A 21,360-nucleotide genomic window follows, 5' to 3' on the forward strand; every position below is an offset into this window, starting at 1 on the left:
ATTTCTTACACTGCACCTTCACAACTTCCCTAGAGAATCTCAGTCTCTAGGTCTTCTTAGAGAAACTTGGTATCTATTTTGTTGTCCCAGAAGATTCCTTCCTTTGCTATCCGAGAAGATTCCTTCCTTTTCTATCCCAGAAGAAACCTATTCACTGCCTCCTTCGCTTGATCCAGAAGATCCCTTCTTCGCTGCCCCAGAAGATACTTCTTTGTTTCCCCAAAAGATCCTTCTTCGCTGCCCCAAAAGATTCCTTCTTCGCTACCCTAGAAGAGTGTCCTTTGTAGCCTTAGAGAAAACCCTTTTCACTACCTCTTTTTCGCACTTCCTTCTGCACTTCTCTTCACTGAATTGAGATCGAACTTCTTGCTTAGAATGGAGGCTGAGTTCCTCTATTTATACCCCTCTTCACTGGGTCTTTAGGCCAACTTGACAATTGGATGTAGGTCGACTTGTTCTGGCAGCTTCTTCAATGTTTGTAGGCCGACTTGAAGAGGTTAGGTGACAAGTTCTTTAGAGGATACTTTACATAGACAAGATGACCTTTTACAAAGTGTAACATGACTTCATTTACATGACAATGACCCTTATATTTTATGACTAGATGACAAATAAATCCTAAAGACTCTCAATGGGAGTCTTGACTCAAAAACAAAATCCCTTGCTCATGAAACCCATGAAGCAAGTCAATATAATAATTTCATTTTTCTTATTTACATCTCATTACATAAAATCATAATTACATGTCATTATGAAGACTGAACCTAGTTACACCTTTCAACACTCCCTCTTAACTAGGGAGGTATTCATAATGGTACCTTGGACTTTCTCAATCTGAAGAATCTCTCATAAGAAGAATTCGGATTTGTAACTCATTTGTATAGAATCATACCAACCAACATTGTTATATAGCAAGGCCTTGACTAATGGCTCTATCTCTCCACAAGATCAGAGCACAATGTTGACAAGAACAATGACTTATAGACATACTCATCATTGTCTCTCTAGGAAGATACCCCACCTGGGTTCTTTTAGGATATGCGCCATAAGGACTACTCTTTTCTTGGACTCCCCAATACCAAAAGAATATCGATCCTCCACGACTACTCTTTCATGGGATGCCCTCTCTCATCTCATAAGAGCATCAGATGCCAAATGATTACATTCTCCTCCATTCTATTTTCCCAAGTGAAGAACGAAACAACGTGTCTATCGCTCCTTTTTATACTGGGAGGTTTTATTCCATTAAGGAATGTAGTCATTCCTATCACAGAGGAATGTACCTAAGCTTTTGGCTTAGGAATTTCCAAGTTTCTTACAAGTAAGAAACTTCTTCTCATGCTCCCTCTTAACTAGGGATCTATAGCAACTTTTCATGTGGAAATTCTAAAAGAATCAGCGGCATGAAGAGTTCCTTTCTTCGATGTCATGAATTTCTTTAAGGAGTCTTCAACCTTTTGGGAACTTCTATATATAGGGCATAGATCATTCATCACTTTTGTTCATGAGTCTATCATGTCCTCAACTCATCAGAAAGTGATCTATTAGATTTTCCATCTGGCTTTGCTTCATGTCATTTTGCTTTCATGCCATATTTCTGGAAGGACATTACATCCTTCTATATGGTTTGCTTGGAAGTCATTCACAAATCTTCCCTTTGACAATCCTACATAAGCCCATCCAGAGGTTAGTTTAAAAATAAACAAAGAATACTTCAAATCAGAGTTACCTTTGTGATGATCATTCACCATGACATCTTCTTGTAAGCATCAACATCGTGCATGCAGATTGACACATCTCCCACAGATATTCAGTGTCAAGGGTCTCGTCCTTTTTTGACTTCCATCAGGGTCTTCACATCCTTCCGGGAGATATTCTAGTCAAATTTTCTTGGACTTCACATGTTGAATGCCTTCTACCATCATTGTGTATTATCACAATCTCTTCCTCTCTTTTCTCACACACTTCATTTTTCAATCATAGTTCCTTCATTGTAGTTAGTTTCCTCATGATTCATATATTATGTTGATTTCATCTAGTGTGACTTATGCTATTCTGCAATTCTTCAGAGGAGAAGATCCTTTCTTCTCTTGATCAAATTTCCCAGGATGGAAATAGTGATTCATATTATCTTCAACCATATGACATGACTTTCATAACAATCTATGCAAGCGTACATACCTCATCTTTCTTTCGGTCATCAGACTTCTTCATTCTCTTTCATTCGAAAGGACCAACTTTTCTGTTATGTTATCATATCATCATTCCTTGAATCCCACTAGTTGGAATTCCTAATGAAAACCTGTTGCTTCTTTTCTACATCAGTGAATCCTTTGATGAGAATTCTATCAGAGAAACTTGAGGATGTTTCATATCCTTACCTGGCAGATGTTTTCTTCTATGATGATCCCAGTCGATGATGACCTCTGCTTTTATAAATACTCATGAGGTTTCCTAAGAGCTTCCTAATCTTTGAAATCAGTAGGATTTGTACCAGACATATTTTCTGCTTCCCATGTCACAAGCTCTTACTTAATGCTTCTATGCTATTTTCTAATGAGATGCATCCTATCTAATTTAAACTGCACCAAGACCATAATTTACAAGTGGAAAGTACCTTCTTGAGAAGAAGATCATCTCAGTCATAGTAGAGATCTTTTACTTCTTCATTCTTAGGCTTCTTTGACTCAGGTTCTTTCACTTCTTCAGTAATGTGTGCTCCTTCTCTATTCCTCTTGTCCTTACCACGATTAGGACAATCTCTTTTATAGTGTCCGAGTTCATGACACTCAAAGCATCTTATCTTATCCATGTTCTTTCTTCTCTGTGGGGGACCAAACATTCCAAATTTTCCTTTTCTTCTTGTCATTGTAGCATATGCTTGATTCTGTTCGCTTGGTCCGACATTAATCTTTGATTTTAATTTGGTTTCTATGATCTTACAGAGACCATAAATCTTGAAATGGAGTAGTCTCTTTCTTCCCATATAAGCTTGAAGTGAAGTTACCCCATTCTTCCGGTAGTGCATTTAGTACCATTGTGGTCATCTCTCTATCAGACATAACTTCTCTTAGTTCTTGTAGTTGATCTCAAATTTCCAATATCGTCAGGACGTATGAGGTTATTCCATCTTCCTTGGATATCTTTAGTTTGTAGAGTTATTGCCTTAATGAGATTACTTCTCCTGTGGTACTTACAGAAAACAACTCTCAGTTTTTCATATATAGCTTTTGCAGTTTCTAGTTTTGATACATATGGGATTAGAGAATCTTTTATAGATTCTATAAGAATCCTTTGGGCTCTAACTTCTCCCTTCATGTATTTAGCATGAGCTTGAGTATCTTCTTTTGGAGGTTGGGTTATTGATCCCTTAATGTGAACCATGACCTCATTCTCAATAAGATTGAGGTCAGTGCTTTTCTTCCATGCAAGGAAATTTACAACCCCAACCAATTTATTGCTTTCCTTGCAAAAAGACATTTTGATATTATTGGATATAGTCATAGACTTACTTGTCAGATTGTTGCTTGTTTCCTCCTTCTTGATGTTGATAGAGGGCCTTCTTCTTAAGTGATTGATGAGAGAGAACTTGATTTATGATCCTTTGATGATGTGATGATATCTGAAGTGCTTCTAGGGTTTCTTTCTTTCTTCCTGCTTTCTTCTTCGATCTAGGGTTTCTATGATGTAGATCTTGAACTTGTTGATTAACCTTTGACTTGCTTTGATTCCTTCTTTGAAGATTGATCCTTGTGTGTCAACTTGCTTTGTTTGCCCCTTCTTGTCTTCAGCACCTAAGCTCTGATACCATGTTGAGAAATCTAGGTCATTCAATGTTAACAATGTCTCTACTGGAAATTGCTTGTGATATGCTTTGTACTTCTTAAGTTATGATCTTTTACTTTGTTAGGTTATTAGTGTGTTATTTTCATCAAGACAATTATGAAAATGAATAAAGACAAGTGACACAAGATATAAGCTTCTCTAGCCAAGGCCAAAACCTCTCACCTCTTGAGAGGAAAACCCAATCAAAATTCTTCTTCTAGATCTTCAATTGATAAGTACCAAGACCATGACACTGACCCTTGACTCTAGTATCCTCTACAAGAACCTTGTCACCAACCTGGTCTTCCTTCCTTTGCCTTTCTTCTTGATCTAGACCTGCTCCTTCTAGAGAAACTCAGTCTCTACTTCGTTGTCCCAGAAGATTCCTTCCTTTGCTATTCCAGAAGAAACCTATTCACTACCTCCTTCGGTTGTTCCAGAAGATCCCTTCTTCGCTGCCCAAAAGAATACTTTTTCGTTGCCCCAGAAGATCCTTCTTCACTGCCCCAGAAGATTCCTCTTCGCTACCCCAGACGATTCCTTCTTTGCTACCCTAGAAGAGTGTCCTTTATAGTCTTAGAGAAAACCCTTTTCACTACCTCTTTTTCGCACTTCCTTCTGCACTTCTCTTCGCTGAATTGAGATCAAACTTCTTACTTAGAATGGAGGTTGAGTTCCTCTATTTATACCCCTCTTCACTAGGTCTTTAGGCCAACTTGACAGTTGGATGTAGGCCAACTTGTTCTGGCAGCTTCTTCAACGTTTGTAGGCCGACTTGAAGAGGTTAGATGATAAGTTCTTTAGAGGATACTTTACATAGACAAGATGACCTTTCACAAAGTATAACATGACTTCATTTACATGACAATGACCCTTATATTTTATGACTAGATGACAAATAAATCCTAAAGACTCTCAATGGGAGTCTTGACTTGAAAACAAAATCCCTTGCTCATGAAACCTATGAAGCATGTCAATATAATAATTTCATTTTTCTTATTTACATCTCATTACATAAAATCATAATTACATGTCATTATGAAGACTGAACCTAGTTACACCTTTCAACAAAGGAAAGAAATCTAGAAGGATCCAAGGGTTTAGATAATAAACCACTGCAGGAGGATATTTCTAGGGAGCTACAAAATATTGAGCTTCCAGAATTTTCAGGAGGGCGAGTCGGAGAGCATGCTGAAGCATGGCTGGAAGGAATGACAAGGTGTTTTCCATCAAGAGAATATTCTTCTACCTCTAAGACAAAGATCGCCATATTTCAGCGAAGGGAAAGTTCTTTGATTTGGTGGGGAAATCCAGAAAAGCAATTATATCTCATGTCGAACAACACCCCTTGGGAGAGTTGTTCAAGGAAAGATTTCTTATAAAATACTTGCCACCTTATTTTCAAGAACAACAAGTTGGAGCTTTCCACATGTTAGTCCAAGGTAACAAAACAGTGGAAGAATATTAGATGAGATTTATGGAACTTGTAAAATATGTTCCTTATCTAGATATTGATGAACTTCAAGCTGAGCGTTTCGTGTATGGATTAAATCCTCGAATCAGGGCCATGGTTAGAATGTGGAAACCATCATCATTATCAGAGGCAGTCGAATCTGCCCATTATGCAGAAGAGCATCTGGGGATTAAAAGGGATATCAGGCCAATAGGACCCCCACTGCGAGGATTTCCAGGGGAGACTCCCCAAAACTTCTCCAGGGGGAGTAGCTTGAGACCACCTCCTTATGGTAATAGATATACCCCAAGAGGAGTAGGAGTAAGAGCTCCCATGGAAGTTAATGCTATTGTTGCAGAATCGTCAATATCTAACACAAGCTAATGGAACTCTCTAGGAACTACTAATAGAGGAAGAAGGACAAAGGAAGTAACACAAGAGGACAAAGCTCCATTTCTAGAAACTCAGCATCTAACTCAAGGGGATCGTCCCAGATTAATTGTTGGGGGATGTGGAGGGCCTCATTTTCAACGTGATTGTCTAGAGGCTTCAAATGTAATGCAACAATAAAGAAAAGGGCCATCATCAAATACCAAAGGTAATTGTAGAATTCATGTAGTAGTCAACAACAACCAGGGAGAACATCAGTCCACTGTAGTGGAATCCTCAGGTATTAATGACATAAAACTCAAAATCTTATTCGATATTGGCGTTATTGATAGTTTCATTTTCTTATATGCATTAAATAAATGTGGGTTGGCAACTCGTAAGCAAAATGATTTCAGACAGGTAGAGTGTTGAAGTGTAAATAGGTTTGGTCTTCATAAATGTAATTTTGATCTTTGTACTTGTAAAAGAAAAGAATTATTATTTTTGTCATCTGTAAAAACGAGTTTATTGCTCATTGCATAGGTCAAGCACATGTTTAAGTGCTTCTAGGAAAGTCAAAGAGTCAATGTAATTGTTGAAGACCCTTATGGGCATGTTACACCATGTAAATCCATGTATTAGAGTCAAAGAATGACCTCCAAGCAAAGTCACAAGCCTCCTCCATATTTCGGCCTCAAAAAAAGAAGTAATTCGGAATTTAAAAGTCAAGTCGGCCTCACTGGCTCGAGTCAGCCCAATAGTAGGGACAATGTCCTATATATAGGGCAGTTCAACCTCACAAAAGGATTACTACTCATCTCTTGAAATCAACGAAGAAGGAAGGATGAAAAAGAGGTGTGAAAAAGGAACATTGAGGTGATTCTAGGGAAGCGAAGAAGAAGGAAGAGAAACCGTGTTTGGGAGGGTTGTTTTGGGGCTAATCTCTGCCACACGTGCGAAGGAAGAAAGGTCATTTTCTTGTCATAATAGAACCCTAAGTGCAACAACATAAGAAGAGGTGTTTTGAGTGAGAAAGAGGCTCAAAATAGGGCCCCATCTCAAGCGAGGTAAGTCTCACCTAAAGCGAAGGAAAGAAGCAAGAAAAAGGGCCAAGTACAAATCTATATCAGCCACACATGCGAAGAAATCAAATCTGCAGTACAATAAAGAGGATCCACCTCTCAACTCGGAAATATCTCTCAAGGAAGGTCTCATTCTCTAGCCTAAGTGTGAAGGAAAGAGAAGATTGCCAAGCGAAGTAGAGAAGGAAAGGAAGACAACAATGAAGAGGTCTCTAAGGAGACCTAGGGTTTTTGCAGTTGCTGGAAAAAAGCTATCAGTTGCCAGAAGAAGTGTGAAGGAAGAGATCTAGGTGCAAAGTAGAAGAAGGCATTGATTGAAGGACAAAAGGAAGGGAAATTGTGTCTTGTGCTTGGAGGATCTATTGGTCAAGGGTCTAGGGTTTGGCATTTGTCAATTGAAGCTTCAATAAGAGAAATTTGTAGTAGGGTTTTCCTCTCTAGGAGAGAGAGGTTTTGCCCTGGTTGAGAGCTAACATCTTGTGTTCTTGTCTCTTTTGTTTTGGAAACTGTTTGATGAAGTAAGAGAAAACACTCTAATAATAATAAGAGAAGATTGTGCTAATTAGAAAAAGTAAAAATACCTCACAAATAGTTATAAAAGAATCTCATCACACGTAGATGCCCTAGATTCTTCAACATGGTTTCAGAGCTAAGGTGACACATCAATGAAGGGCATCTCAAGAACACAGAAGATTGAAGCATTAAGATCAAGAAGCAAGGGCACACTAAGGTTGAAGCATCAGATCTACAAGCAAGAGTTCTAGATCCATCAAAGACAAGGAGGACATCTCTCCTAGATCCATCAAGAAGGACTACCATCCTGGGAACAAAGAAAGAAGGAAGCCTTCCATCTAAAGGTATCTACAAGAAGGTTCATCCTAGAAGGGTTTGCATCAAAACTCATCATCTTCAAAGGAAGGAGCTCAAATCCAGGCCCATCATTGAAGATCTCCAAATCTACACATTGAAAAGTTTTCATCAACAAACAAATCTATCTTAAAGCACCTTGAAGGAAGCATCTTGAAGAACTCCAAGATCTAAAAAGTCAATCTCATCATACATAGATGCCCTAGATTCTTCAACATGGTTTCAAAGCTAAGGTGACACATAAAGGAAGGGCATCTAAGGAGCACATAGAAGATTGAAGCATTAAGATCAAGAAGCAAGGGCACACTAAGGTTGAAGCATCAGATCTACAAGCAAGAGTTCTAGATCCATCAAAGACAAGGAGGACATCTCCTCTCTTGGATCCATCAAGAAGGACTACCATCCTGGGAACAAAGAAGGAAGGAAGCCTCCCATCCAAAGGTATCTACAAGAAGTTTCATCCTGGAAGGGTTTGCATCAAAACTCATCTTCAAAGGAAGGAACTCAGATCCAGGCCCATCATTGAAGATCTCCAAATCTACACATTGAAAAGTTTTCATCAACAAGCAAATCTATCATAAGGCACCTTGAAGGAAGCATCTTGAAGAACTCCAAGATCTAAGAAGTCAAGTCATCAAATCTTCAAGAAAGCAGCAAGATCTCTTCATCACCAACACTCTCAAGTAAGTATTTTTATGTCCTCTTCTGAAAATATCAAAATGTCTTTTTGCAAGGAAAGCAACAAATTGGTTGGGACTGCTAATTTCCTTGCATGGAAAAAGAGGATTGATCTACTTCTAAAGGAGAATGAACTTCTGGACTACGTCAAAGGGAGTGTCATTGTTCCTACTAAGGAACAAACTCAAGCCCTAGCAAAGTATAATAAGGATGAAACAAGGGCTCAAAGGATTCTGATAGAATCCATCAAGGACCCTCTCATTCCTTATGTTTCCAAACTTGAAACATCTAAAGAAATCTATGATAAGCTGGTGGAGCTATTCTCAGTTAATACAACTGGAGAAGTGATATCGTTGCGTAATGAACTATATAAAATGAAGATATTCAAGGAAGAATGAATAACTCCCTACTTCATGAAGGTCTCTAAGATGAGAGACTAGCTGCAAGAACTAGGAGAAGTTATGTCAGACAGAGAGATTGTTGAATTTCCACGACCTTGGGTCGAGGTTGGAGTCTTAAAATCACTGACGCTACCAAACCAAGAATCTCAACCATAAACTACTTTGCACAACAAAAATATAAAATAGTAAATCACACATGCATAGAACATAGATAACTTTTTAATTTTTCAAACCAACTTCGTTATATTAACAACATATAATACAACAGTCTAGGGCTCCCATACTAGGGATAATGGGCCTTAGTACAAGATACAAAACTGGGGCTTGGTGTCTGTCCATCCACAACCAATCTTCCCTCAACAAGATACACTGACCATCTGGTTGATGTAGGCGACTCTCTCAACTCCCCTCAGTTGTACCCTGTACTTGCCCGGTCCTTCGGCTTTCGATCTATAGCTCTTGCTTCTATCAATGCTCCAATTCGATCTGGTCACTGAATTCCGGCTATCGAATTTGCTCTCTAGTTGTGCCTTCATCCAACAAGGCCACAACACATCGAGACTCCTGTCGAGTTGTTCACAGCTCCACTTGTGAATAACTCTCAATTGCTCACTGCTGCTCCTCAACTACTTAGGGACTTCATTCCACTATGGTCTTGCTGTGTTGCACCGATGAAGACCAACATAGGGCACATAGGGTTGCCACCTATCACTGCAAGATGTCCATCTCCGACAATAAACACAGGCTAGGAGGACTACCCATCATCTGTTGTAGAAGTCCTTCTCCACACACAAGTCTCGAGCTCCAATCTGCCTTCTAGTAGCCTCTTTCGTCCATCAAAGAGCTACACATAAGGTTACAATACTTCACCCAATCACGCACCAACAATGTCCTTCTTGTCTACTGCTCTAGGGCTACTTTGGGTAGCCAACACACTGCCCTCCAACAGACCTATGACACCCAATCCATCATCCAAGGGTCCATCTGCAACTCACTTTGTTGTTGTCCTCTTGCCTTCCGATCTGATGTGCCTGCTGTCACCTTGGCTGCTTGGTAGGCCTCCCAACAATCCACGTGGGCTCCTCCAAACAACTCCTAAGGCCTCTTCAAGTTGCCCATCAAATGCTCCACGCAATAGTCAACACTTGGACCCAAAAATTACATTGTTGGTTCTGCTCCTAGGAAGATCCTTCAGCTCCTCGGAAGATCATCCACATGGCACCAACAAGATGCTCATCAAACTGATCCAAACATGGTCAACCCTTGACCCAATACATCTCCCAAAACACTGTTGTCCTCTTGCTGCACTTGCTGTCACTGCTTCACTGGTTAGGGCATCAATCTTCAGCCCTCATCCTCCACACAGTCAACAATGCAAGCCTTCTTTTGTTGTGGTCCTCCAAGGTAAGGCACCTCTTCCTCCATGTTGCCCTTTTCTAGGCTTGTCCACCTAGATGCTGCCCTTGAAGGGCCTCTAACTGCTGGCTATGGCCTGCGGCCTAGCACAACGGTTACCTATGGTTGTGGTCCTTCCTTAAACACCACCCAAACAATCCTTAACAGCCCTGTTTTGTCACTAAGCCCTGCAGCCTTCACTGCCCAGCAAACCTGCCCTAATCCGCACTTAAGATCAGCCCAACCAGTCTTGTCTAGCCCCCAAACAATCCGCTGTCACCTACAACAATTCCACGTTGTCTAGGGCAGACTTTCCCACGCTGAGTCTTCTCCTTTTGCTGCGGCTTAGCTTCCTGCAATCTAAGCCCTAGAACAACCCTTAGATAGCCTTCAAACAACCCTTTCTCACCACGCTGTCACCTACAGCAAACAAAGAATATCACGCTGCCTTCTAGACCTCCTCACATTGTCCCTTTGACTCTTCTTCTCCATGCAAATTTCAAAGCTATCCTTGAGATGTATTGCCACTTCTTGGATGCTCTAAAACACATCACTTCACCTCATATTTATACACATATGAGGGCTCAACAAATTGATGAAGAGACCCTTCTATTGGACTATGTTTACACCAAGCCTACATGACTTGGTAACCAATAATTAATTAGTCAACTTCAAAAATTCATTTCTCTCTAACGACAACTCAGATTTAGACGATTCTCGATGTGTTGGAATTGTATCACCGAGCACTATCATCTTCATCCATCACATGTCGTACCTCCATCACAGTTTTGGCCCAAATCACAATGGGTGCAAAACCCCCAAGCTTGGATCTCAAGCCCACAAGCTCGTTTGTGGCGCTTTGACCCCCAACCCTTGAACACTAGGGCTTGGAGTACCTCCCAAACTACAAAAATCAACAGAGATGACATCTGTAGTGCTCAATGCATTACTTGAGGAATGGGGTAACTTCACATCAAGTATATATGCTAAGAAGGAAGCCACCCAGTTGAATGAACTTTGGTCTCTATGCAAGATTGAGGAACTAGACTCAAAGCCAAAGATGATGTGGGATCAAAGGAGAAGGCATTTGCTGTTATGGCCAAGAGAAAAGGGAAAGTTGGAAAATTTGGTCCACAGAGAAAGGGTAAAAGAGATGTCCAAAGTCCAATGCTTTGGCTGCCAAGAGTATGGACACTATAAGAGGGATTGTCCTAAGTTTAAGAAGGACAACAATAAGAGGAAACGAGAAGAAGCTCACATTACCCAAGAAGTGAAAGAAGAAGATAAGAAGCAGAAGGAGGAGGACCCTCCAAATCTCTACTATGATTGAAATCAACTTCTTCACATAAGTCTTCTTTAAAGTTTTGGGTGTCATAGGAACTTGTAGCAGTGGGATAGAATGCATGATTTATGAGAATAGCATCTAGGAGAATTATGTAGAGATAGCTCAGATAAAGATATTCATCTAGGAAGGATGTAGCCATTGGATAACCTCATCAAGGCATAAATGAATGATCATGATCAAGAGGAATCATCTTGGAAGGCCACTATCATTAGCAGAAAGGAGCATCTGTAGGATGAGGACTACTAGGATCCTCCGATGGAATCTTCAATAGAAGATTGATAACTTTTAGGAAAAGCAGATGTCTTGATAGGAATTCCACTTATGGGGATTCAAGAAAGGATGATATGTAAGCAAGGAAAGATGTAGCAAAGCAAAAGAGATTGAGGTAATCTCAATCTAGGAAGTTGTCAAAGAAAGATGAGATGATCAAGGAAAGAATTAAGATGAGGTATGTATGCATCTATGTTTTCAATTAAAGTCATGTCAACATTTGTAACAAAGAGCATGGAGAATTGCTTTGGTCACATGCTGAAGGATAGGGTAGATCTCTTTCATTGAAGAAAATGTACAAAGGCATGGTTTACTCACTAACAAAGGTCAACATGAGAAATGTCCTCATATGGAGTATGAGGTGGTTGACAAGAAAAATCTATAAAGAAGCATATGAAATAAAGAGATCAGGGATAAAGGAACACCATGGACACCAGGAATCAACATCTGATAGATTTGTTGAAAGCATCTCCCTGAAGAAAGCACGGGAATTTTGACAAAGGAAGAAAAAGATCAAAGGACCCTTGACACCTGGAGAGGCCTTGGAGATGTGAAAATGCAAGAGGTTGATGAAAAGCCATCTCGTAAGGTACTATTTGATTTAATGCTATGCTTTGATTTCTTGAAAAATATCTGGATGAGTTCATGCATGGCTGCTGTAACAAAGGTTGTATGTACAAGTACAACTAGCATTCATGTGGTGGATGAAAATTCCTGAAAGAAACATGATGAGGAAGAAGTAGCCATATGACAGAGGTTCTAGATATGTATCAAGAAGGCCACTTTCCATGAAGAAAGGAATGGCATTATGAACTAAGAAGGAAAGTGATTGATGGTTGATGCCCTACAAAGAAGAAGCTCAACTGAATTTCATGACATCAAGAAAGAAAGTGATCACGCAACTGAAAGACCCACAAAGAAGTTGTTGATGGAAAGAAGAGTCCCTAGTTGAGAGGGAACTCTGACAAGTCCCTAATTAAGAGGGAGCTTGGGCAAGCTCCTAGATTGAACTTATGGCCAAATGGTAAGAAATCAATATTCATACATTCCTATGGGAATGATGAGGAGGTAATTAGTATTGCTAAGCTTTTTGGGGTGGTTATCTTGAGTATTGAAGATGGTTTCTCATACTTGGGATTCAGATTGAAACCGAATAAATATGCAATAGTGGATTGGAACTGGTTACTGGATAAGTTTTGAAAGCATCTATCTTTATGGTCACATCGTTGGCTATCTCTGGGAGGCAGATATACCGTCATCCAATCGATCCTCCAACAGGTTTTGGTGTATTGGATGCACCTTTACATGCTTCCTATAAAGATCATTCGAAGGATCAAGGCTATCATGGCACATTTCCTTTACAGGAATGGGAATATCTTCCCTAGTTAAGAGGGAGAGATAGACACAACATTCTTGCCTTCACTTGGGAAGAAAGAATGGAGGATTGGGTAATCATCTAGCATCCGATGCTCTTTGAGGATGTGTAGGGCATCCAAGATAAGAGTAAGCAAGAGGACTAACATTCTTTGAGGGCTGGAAACCCAAGATAAGAATAGTCCTAGAAGGTCATATTCAATGAACACCTGGGTGGGTATGTACCTTAAAAGACAATGATGAAGATGTCTATAGTCATTGGTCTCGCCAACATTGTGCTATGATCTATTGAGAGATAGAGCTGTCAGTCAAGGCCTTGTTGTAGAAACAATGTTGGTTACTATGATGCTATAACAAATAAATTGCCAATCCAATTTCTCTTATGTGAATTCTTCAAATTGAAAATGGTCAAACACCTTGTAATGATTTATGAATACCTCCATAGTTAAGAGGGAGTGTTGAAGAAAGTGTAACTAGGTTCGGTCTTCATAAATGTAATTTTGATCCTTGCACTTGTAAAAGAAAAGAATTATTATTTTTGTCATCTATAAAAATGAGTTTCTTGCTCATTGCATAGGTCAAGCACATGTTTAAGTGCTTCTAAGAAAGTCAAAGAGTCAATGTAATGTTGATTTGGGGTAGCATCGGATGTGCTCTAGCCACGAAATTTGGTGGAGAGGTTGGGGCACATGAGATCTCCAATACCCAGAAAGGGTTTTAGCAGATTCTAAACAGTTCAGGAGATATTAAAAGAATTAATATTTTTAATGGAGTCCCTAAGTCTAAACTTAGGGAAAATAAAATATTAATGGGAATTAATATGAAACTGTGTTAGAATGGTCCAAAAGACATGGATCAAGCCAGATCTAATCTTAGCCGTTGATTAGGGACTTAATCCCAGCCATTGATATGTCAACAGGAAAAGTATAAGAGGAGGCTTGAGGGTCACTTGGAGAATACACCAGAGTGGTCTGTCATTCTATTCTCTAGAGCGGGGTTTGCTAAGAGAGATAGAATTAGTGATCGAGAGATGTAGCTGAGGGGCATTTGAGTACAGAGAGACAGAGAGGACGAGATAGTGTCGGGAGAGCAGCGCAGTAGCCAAGGAGAGTGACGCAGAGCCAGCGAGGGCTCACGCAGAGGCAGTCGAGAGCTGCGCAGAGCCTCAGAGAGGCTAGCGTTGCTGACATAGAGGGCTAAAGGGCTGATGCAAACCCATCCAGGGTGACTCAGGACCAGCGCTGGGCAGAGAGGCGCTAACGCAGTCCAGAGAGAGGCTGACCCTGGGGTTTCTGGGGTAGATTTGTGTTGAGTAGCTGCCGGAAGGATTATCCGGGGTTTCAGCCAGGAGATTTGTCAGAAACTGAGAGGTATTACTGCCAAGGAAATTCTCTATTGGGTAGGCCAGTTTCGGCACCCAGATTGTACTCTGATATTGCTTAATAAGAAAACCCTCAGATAGTTGCACCGGTTTTCCAACATTGGGTTTTTTGGGGACATTAGTCCAAAAATAATGGTGTCATATGGTGCGATTGTTTTTGTTTCCTTTAGTTGCTGATCTATAATATGTTGAGCATGCACTAGCGTTTATTTTAGTATTTACATTGTAAATAACTTGTTAAATAAAATAACAAGTAGGTAGGAATAAATCAGATAAAGAGCATGGAGGGTTTCTAACTAAGTAAACTTAGAAACTTCAACATGGTATCAGAGGATGATTGCATATCATAGGAGGACTAAGGACATCAGCGAAGTGGAGCGATAGCAGCAGAAAACAGATGTCCCAAGGTGACAAAAGTTGTTTCTAGCAGAGTAGCAACAAGGGAAGGGTGACGCAATGCCTACGTCATCAAGGGTGAACCGGGAAGAGGCAGCGCAGAGGCTAAGGAAGGCAAAGGGAGCCTCACGCAGTAGTTGGGAGGGCTGACGCAATTGGCTAAGGAGGCCGGGTTACTGGTGTCGTGATTGCGCAAAGCCTTGGAGCTCTCAACTTCAGGTTGTTGGGGTTTAGAAGGCTGCAGGAATATTGCAGAGTGGAGCTGGTGAGGTACTGTAGTCAGAATAGTGCCTGACAGAGAAAGGCCAAGAGGAGTTGCTACCGAGGGTTTCTAGCCGAGGAACCTGGATCAGTGGTGTGGTTGCACATGACGGTCAGAGTAGGGGGCATCTCGACAGCGGCAAAAGGATTTCCAAGAGGGAAATCAGGACTCAGAGGGAGTCTAGAAGAGAACTTCCAGACGGGAAGTAGAGACTCAAAGGAGTTGAACATAGAACTTCGAAGAGGGAAGTAGAGGAGCATCATGGCACTACACGGAGTAAGAGACCAGGATAGACTGGACGGAGCGTCGAACTTCGCAGTCTGGAAGGCCAAAATCTTATCCATATTTGACAGAAATCGTGTCAAGAACATCGTCTTGAAGGTAATAGCTGTCCCAGTCGACCCCAATGATAACGACAAGTACGAGGAGGCAGTGACGAGGGCCAAGAGCATCATCCTTGACAGGGTCAAGGATCATGTAGTACCACACATAGCCGAGAAGGAAACGACATTTGAGATGTGGGAGGATCTCAAGAAATTCTACCAGCATACTTCTATGCAGAGAAGAATGCTACTTGAGAATCAGTTAAGGTCATATCAGATGAAGAAGGGAGAGCCGATTGATGCCTTCCTCGGAGGACTGAATGAGATGTGAGAGCAATTGACTGCTATAGAAGCGACACCAGATCAAGAGCTAATGGTAAGGACAGCCTTGAATGTTGTCTCAGAAGACTGGGAGGTATTTGTCTAGAGTATACTGGGCAGAGGGACTCTCCCACCTTGGGACGAGATATGGGCAACTTTTCGCCAAGAAGAGATCAGATGGTAGTTGAAGACGGGTAGCAGCAGCAAGGGGATCAAAGTCAAGCAAGAGGAGGAAGATGTTGCCCTATCATCTGAGGGAAAGCAAGAAAAACAGAAGAAGAAATATCTCTCCAAGATCAAGTGCTTCCACTGTGGGGAGCTGGGTCATTATGCGACCCAGTGTCCGAGGAAGAAGAGTAAGGGAGAGTCTTCCGAGACTAAGGCAGTGCCAGCACGGGCAGAGAAGGAAGTTTTGATAGACGATGACTGTGCCATGAGTGCACACGCGCCACTTGAGCGGAAGTGGGGAGACATCGAGTTGTAGTCAGCAGACTACAGGCGATGAGGGGCAGGATCCTTGAGGTACCCAACCTCTTGGATTAGACCTTGCTACGGGAGCACCGAAGAGGAGTAGCAGGACTAGCTGAGTTAGGTAGAGACGGATGCGGATGGAGCGGCGAGAGGCACAGGAGTGTTGCACCAGTGCAGGATGGCACAGAGAGGTGTGCAACGGTGCGAGATGCAAGGAGTTGTTGTAGCAGTGCAGAGGTGAGAGAGGGAACACTTGTCAACGGCAGAGGGAGCTTCAGCATCTGGAGGGTCTCTGGCCCAACAGAGAGGTCAGATTGGGAGATCAATTACTTACTTCTCAGTAACTGAGTTGCAATGCAGCAGTAGGTAGCACGATGCAACATGATGAGAGGAGGTGCAATGCTGGGAGAAAGGACCAACAACGACACGGATGCAGCAGTGGCAGTGGCAGAACCATGGCCAGCAGTAGGCAACACGATGCAACATGATGAGAGGAGGTGCAGTGCGGATGTAGTGCTGGGAGAAAGGACCAACAACAACACGGATGCAGCAGTGGCAGTTGCAAAACCATGGCCAGCAGTACAGGATATAGTAGTGCAGAGGATGGTGGGCAGCAGGCCTAGCATCAGCACAGGGACTGATGTCAGATGATCAGAGTAATACTCAGTGAGTATTGCTAGAGCACAGTCCTCGCTAAGAGGGAGTGTTGATTTGGAGTAGCATCGGATGTGCTCTAGCCACGAAATTTGTTGGAGAGGTTGGGGCACATGAGATCTCTAATACCTAGAAAGAGTTTGGGCAGATTCTAAACAGTTCAGGAGATATTAAAATAATTAATATTTTTAATGGAGTCCCTAAGTCTAAACTTAGGGAAAATAAAATATTAATGGGAATTAATATGAAACTATGTTAGAATGGTCCAAAAGACATGGATCAAGCCATATCTAATCTTAGTCGTTGATTAGGGACTTAATCTCGGTCGTTGATATGTCAACGGGAAAAGTATAATAGGAGGCTTGAGGGTCCCTTGGAGAATACACCAGAGTGATCAGTCATTTTATTCTCTAGAGCAGGGTTTGCTAAGAGATAGAATTAGTGATCGGGAGATGCAGCTGAGGGGCATTTGAGTACAGAGAGACAGAGAGGCAGAGATAGTGTCGGGAGAGCAACGCAGTAGTCGAGGAGAATGACGCAGAGCCAGCCAAGGCTCACGATGGGCCACGCAGAGGCAGTCGGGCGCTGTGCAGAGCCTCAGAGAGGCCAACGTCCAGAGGGATGACGCAGGGCTAGCGCTGGGCAGAGAGGGGTTGACGCAGTCCAGAGAGAGGCTGACGCTGGGGTTTCTAGGGCAGATTTGTGCTGAGTAGTTGCCGGAAGGTTTATCCGGGGTTTCAACCATGAGATTTGTCAGAAACTAAGAGTCATTACTGCCAAGGAAATTCTCTATTGGGTAGGCTAGTTTTGGCACCCAGATTGTACTCTGATATTGCTTAATAAGAAAACTCTTAGATAGTTGCACCGATTTTCCCACATCGGGTTTTTCCGGGGACATTAGTCCAAAAATAATGGTGTGATTGTTTCTGTTTCCTTTAGTTGTTGATCTGTAATATGTTGAGCATGCACTAGTGTTTATTTTCAGAATTTACATTATAAATAACTTGTTAAGTAAAATAAAAAGTAGGTAGGAATAAATCAAATAAAGTGCATGGAGGGTTTCTAAATAGATAAACTTAGAAACTTCAACATGTAAGTGTTGAAGACCCTTATGGGCATGTTACACCATGTAAATCCATGTATTAGAGTCAAAGAATGACCTCCAAGCAAAGTCACAAGCCTCCTCCATATGTTGGCCTCAACAAAAGAAGTAATTGAGAATTTAAAAGTCAAATCAGCCTCACTGGCTCAAGTCAGCCCAATAGGAGGGACAATCTCCTATATATAGGGCAGTTCGACCTCACAAAAGGATTACTACTCATCTCTGAAATCAATGAAGAAGGAAGGACGAAAAAGAGGTGCGAAAAAGGAGCATTGACGTGATTCTAGGGAAGCAAAGAAGAAGGAAGAGAAACCGAGTTTGGGAGGTTTGTTTTGGGGCTAATCTCTGCCACACATGCGAATGACGAAGGGTCATTCTGCTATCATAACAAAACCCTAAGTGCAACAACATAAGAAGAGGTGTTTTGGGTGAAAAAGAGGCTCAAAATAGGCCTCCATCTCAAGCGAAGTAAGTCTCACCTAAAGTGAAAGAAAGAAGCAGGAAAAAGGACCAAGTACAAGTCTATATCAACCACACATGCGAAGAAATCAGACCTACAGTAGGGTAAAGAGGATCAACCTCTCAAATCGGAAATATCTCTCAAGGAAGGTCTCATTCTCTAGCATAAGTGTCAACAAAAGAGAAGATTGTCAAGCGAAGTAGAGAAGGAGCGGAAGACACCAACAAAGAGGTCTCTAAGGAGACCTAGGGTTTTTGCAGTTGCCGAAAAAAGAGCTATTAGTTGCCAGAAGAAGTGTGAAGAAATAGATTTAGGTGCAAAGAAGAAGAAGATATTGATTGAAGGACTAAAGGAAGGGAGATTGTGTCTTGTGCTTGGAGGATCTACTGGTCAAGGGTCTAGGGTTTGGCATTTGTCAATTGAAGCTTCAATAAGAGAAATTTGTAGAAGGGTTTTCCTCTCTAGGAGAGATAGGTTTTGGCCTGGATGAGAGCCAACATCTTGTGTTCTTGTCTCTTTTGTTTTGGTAACTGTTTGATGAAGTAAGAGAACACAATCTAATAATAAGAGAAGATTGTGCTAATTAGAAAAAGTAAAAAGTACCTCACAAATAGTTATCATCATCAGAAGAATCTCATCATACCTATATGCCCTAGATTCTTCAACATAGAAATGGCTTCAGGAGAACATCAATCCGTAGATTTAAGTGTTGAAGAATGCAAAGTTGATCTAGGGGTCTGTTCGACTAAGTTAAAAGTATATGTCACAACCCTAGGAACTTATGACCTCGTCATAGGGATGGATTGGTTAGAAGCTCATCAAGCTTGGGTAGACTGTTATGGAAAAATAATTCTCTGCATAAATGATGAAGGAGAGACGATCCAAATCCAAGGTATTAAGAGGAAGGTATCTTTACGCTTCATCTCAACAATGCAAATGAAGCGTTGCTTAAGAAAAGGATGTCGGGTATATGTAGTTCAAGAAGTAAGCAAAGAGAAAGGACCGTCCCTAGAGCAATATCCGATGTTATCTGAATTTCCGGATGTTTTTCCAAAGGAACTACCAGGATTACCTCCTGAAAGGGAGCTTGATCTCACAATAGAATTAAAACCTAGTACAAAACCAATCTCTAAAACACCCTATAGAATGACAGCTTCAGAACTTCAAGAGTTACAAATTCAGCTAAAGGAACTATTGGATATAGGACACATCCGACCTAGTACTTCACCTTGGGGTGCACCTATAATTTTTGTCAAGAAGAAGGATGGTTCCTTGCAGCTATGCATAGACTATTGAGACTTAAATCGAGCTACAATAAAGAATCAATATCCAATGCCTTGAATTGATGATCTCTTCGACCAAGTGAAAGGAGCTTATGTCTTTTCAAAAATTGATCTTTTTCTTAGATGATATTCTCATCTACTCCAAAAATGAGGAGCATGAACATTTGCAGATAGTGTTATCTTGCCTCAAGGAGCACCAGTTATATGGAAAGTTATCCAAGTGTTCTTTCTTTCAGAAAAAGATTCATTACCTAGGTCATATTATATTTCGTGAAGGGATATTAGTAGATCTTGAGAAGGTGAAAGCAATCATGGAGTGGCTGATACCGAAGAATGTGCATGAAGTGCGAAGCTTTATGGGTTTAGTTGGCTACTATCAAAGGTTTGTAGAAGGATTCTCCAAAATTGCAAAGCCTATCACAACCCTCTAGCGTAAAGGAGTTAGGTATGAGTGGACCGAGGAATGTCACAGAGCATTCTCTGAACTTAAAATATTGTTGACTAGTGCACCAATCTTGTGAGTACCTGATATGGACAAAGATTTTATTGTATGTACTAATGCATCCAAGCAAGGATTAGGTGCAGTATTAATGCAAGATAGAGGCGTAATAGCGTATGCCTCAAGGAAGTTAAAACCTCATGAAGAACTCTACGCCACTCATGATTTAGAATTGGACACTGTAGTACTAGCGTTAAAGATTTGGAGACACTACCTTATAGGGAGAAACTTTATGCTCAAAAGCGACCACCAAAGTTTACAATATTTATTTATCTAAAGGGACTTGAATGCTAGGCAAAGGCGATGGAGTGAATTCTTAAGTGAGTATGACTTTGGAATTTCATGCATTAAATGGAAAGAGAATGTAGTGGCAGATGCTTTAAGTAGAATACCACAGATATTTTTCCTCATGCCTATCAAGGTAGACTTGAGAAAGCGAGTGCTAGAACATTTCTTGGAAGACAATTGGTATTTGAAAGTGAGATCCAGACTTGATAGTAAAAACCAAAAACAACCTAAGTTTGAGGGTTATGAACTAGAAGATGACAGAATTTTGTAATTCCATGGAAGGATGTACATCCCTGATAGTGGGGATCTCAGAAACACCATTCTTAGGGAGGCCCACAGAGAGTTGTATTGTGCGCATCTTGGCGTAAAGAAAATGTATGTTGATATAAATAAACTTTTCTTTTGGGTAGACATGAAGCACAATATTGTCCAATTCGTTGCAAAATGTCTTGAATGTTAACAAGTGAAGGTTGACCATTGTCACCCAACAAGTATCTTGCAACCTCACAAGATTCCTATGAGTAAATGGGAGGTGATTTCTATGGATTTTATCGTCGGGCTACCTCTTACCCCACAAAGGAATAATGCCATTTAGGTTGTGGTGGATAAATTAATGAAAAGCTAAGTTGCAGGAAACGTGGCCCTAGGGGTCGTTTCCCCAGGGGAAACGAAACGAAACGCGTTTCCCCGTACCGTACGGCCTGGAAACACGTTTCCGGCCATACGGCCACGTTTCCCGAAACAGAAACATGGCCGTACGGCCAGAAACGCGTTTCCAGGCCGTACGGGCCACGTTTCCCCAAAAAAACAGTTGTTTTTTAATTTTTTTTTTTAATTTTTTTTAGGGTTTCCAGGATGTTC

The 21,360-nt window shown here is 41.1% G+C and overlaps 1 protein-coding gene across 2 annotated transcripts in view; it reads left to right on the forward strand.

Annotated features, from left to right (window-relative positions):
- The window catches only part of LOC149205655 (DNA-(apurinic or apyrimidinic site) endonuclease-like), a 350,957-nt gene that overhangs the window by 294,358 nt on the left and 35,239 nt on the right, over window positions 1-21,360 (forward strand). The window lies entirely within an intron of this gene.

This window comes from Pinus tabuliformis, chromosome 1_2 (assembly GCF_031772625.1).
Source record: "Pinus tabuliformis cultivar Carrire ecotype Pingquan chromosome 1_2, CPIR1, whole genome shotgun sequence".
Taxonomy (NCBI): Eukaryota; Viridiplantae; Streptophyta; class Pinopsida; order Pinales; family Pinaceae; genus Pinus; species Pinus tabuliformis.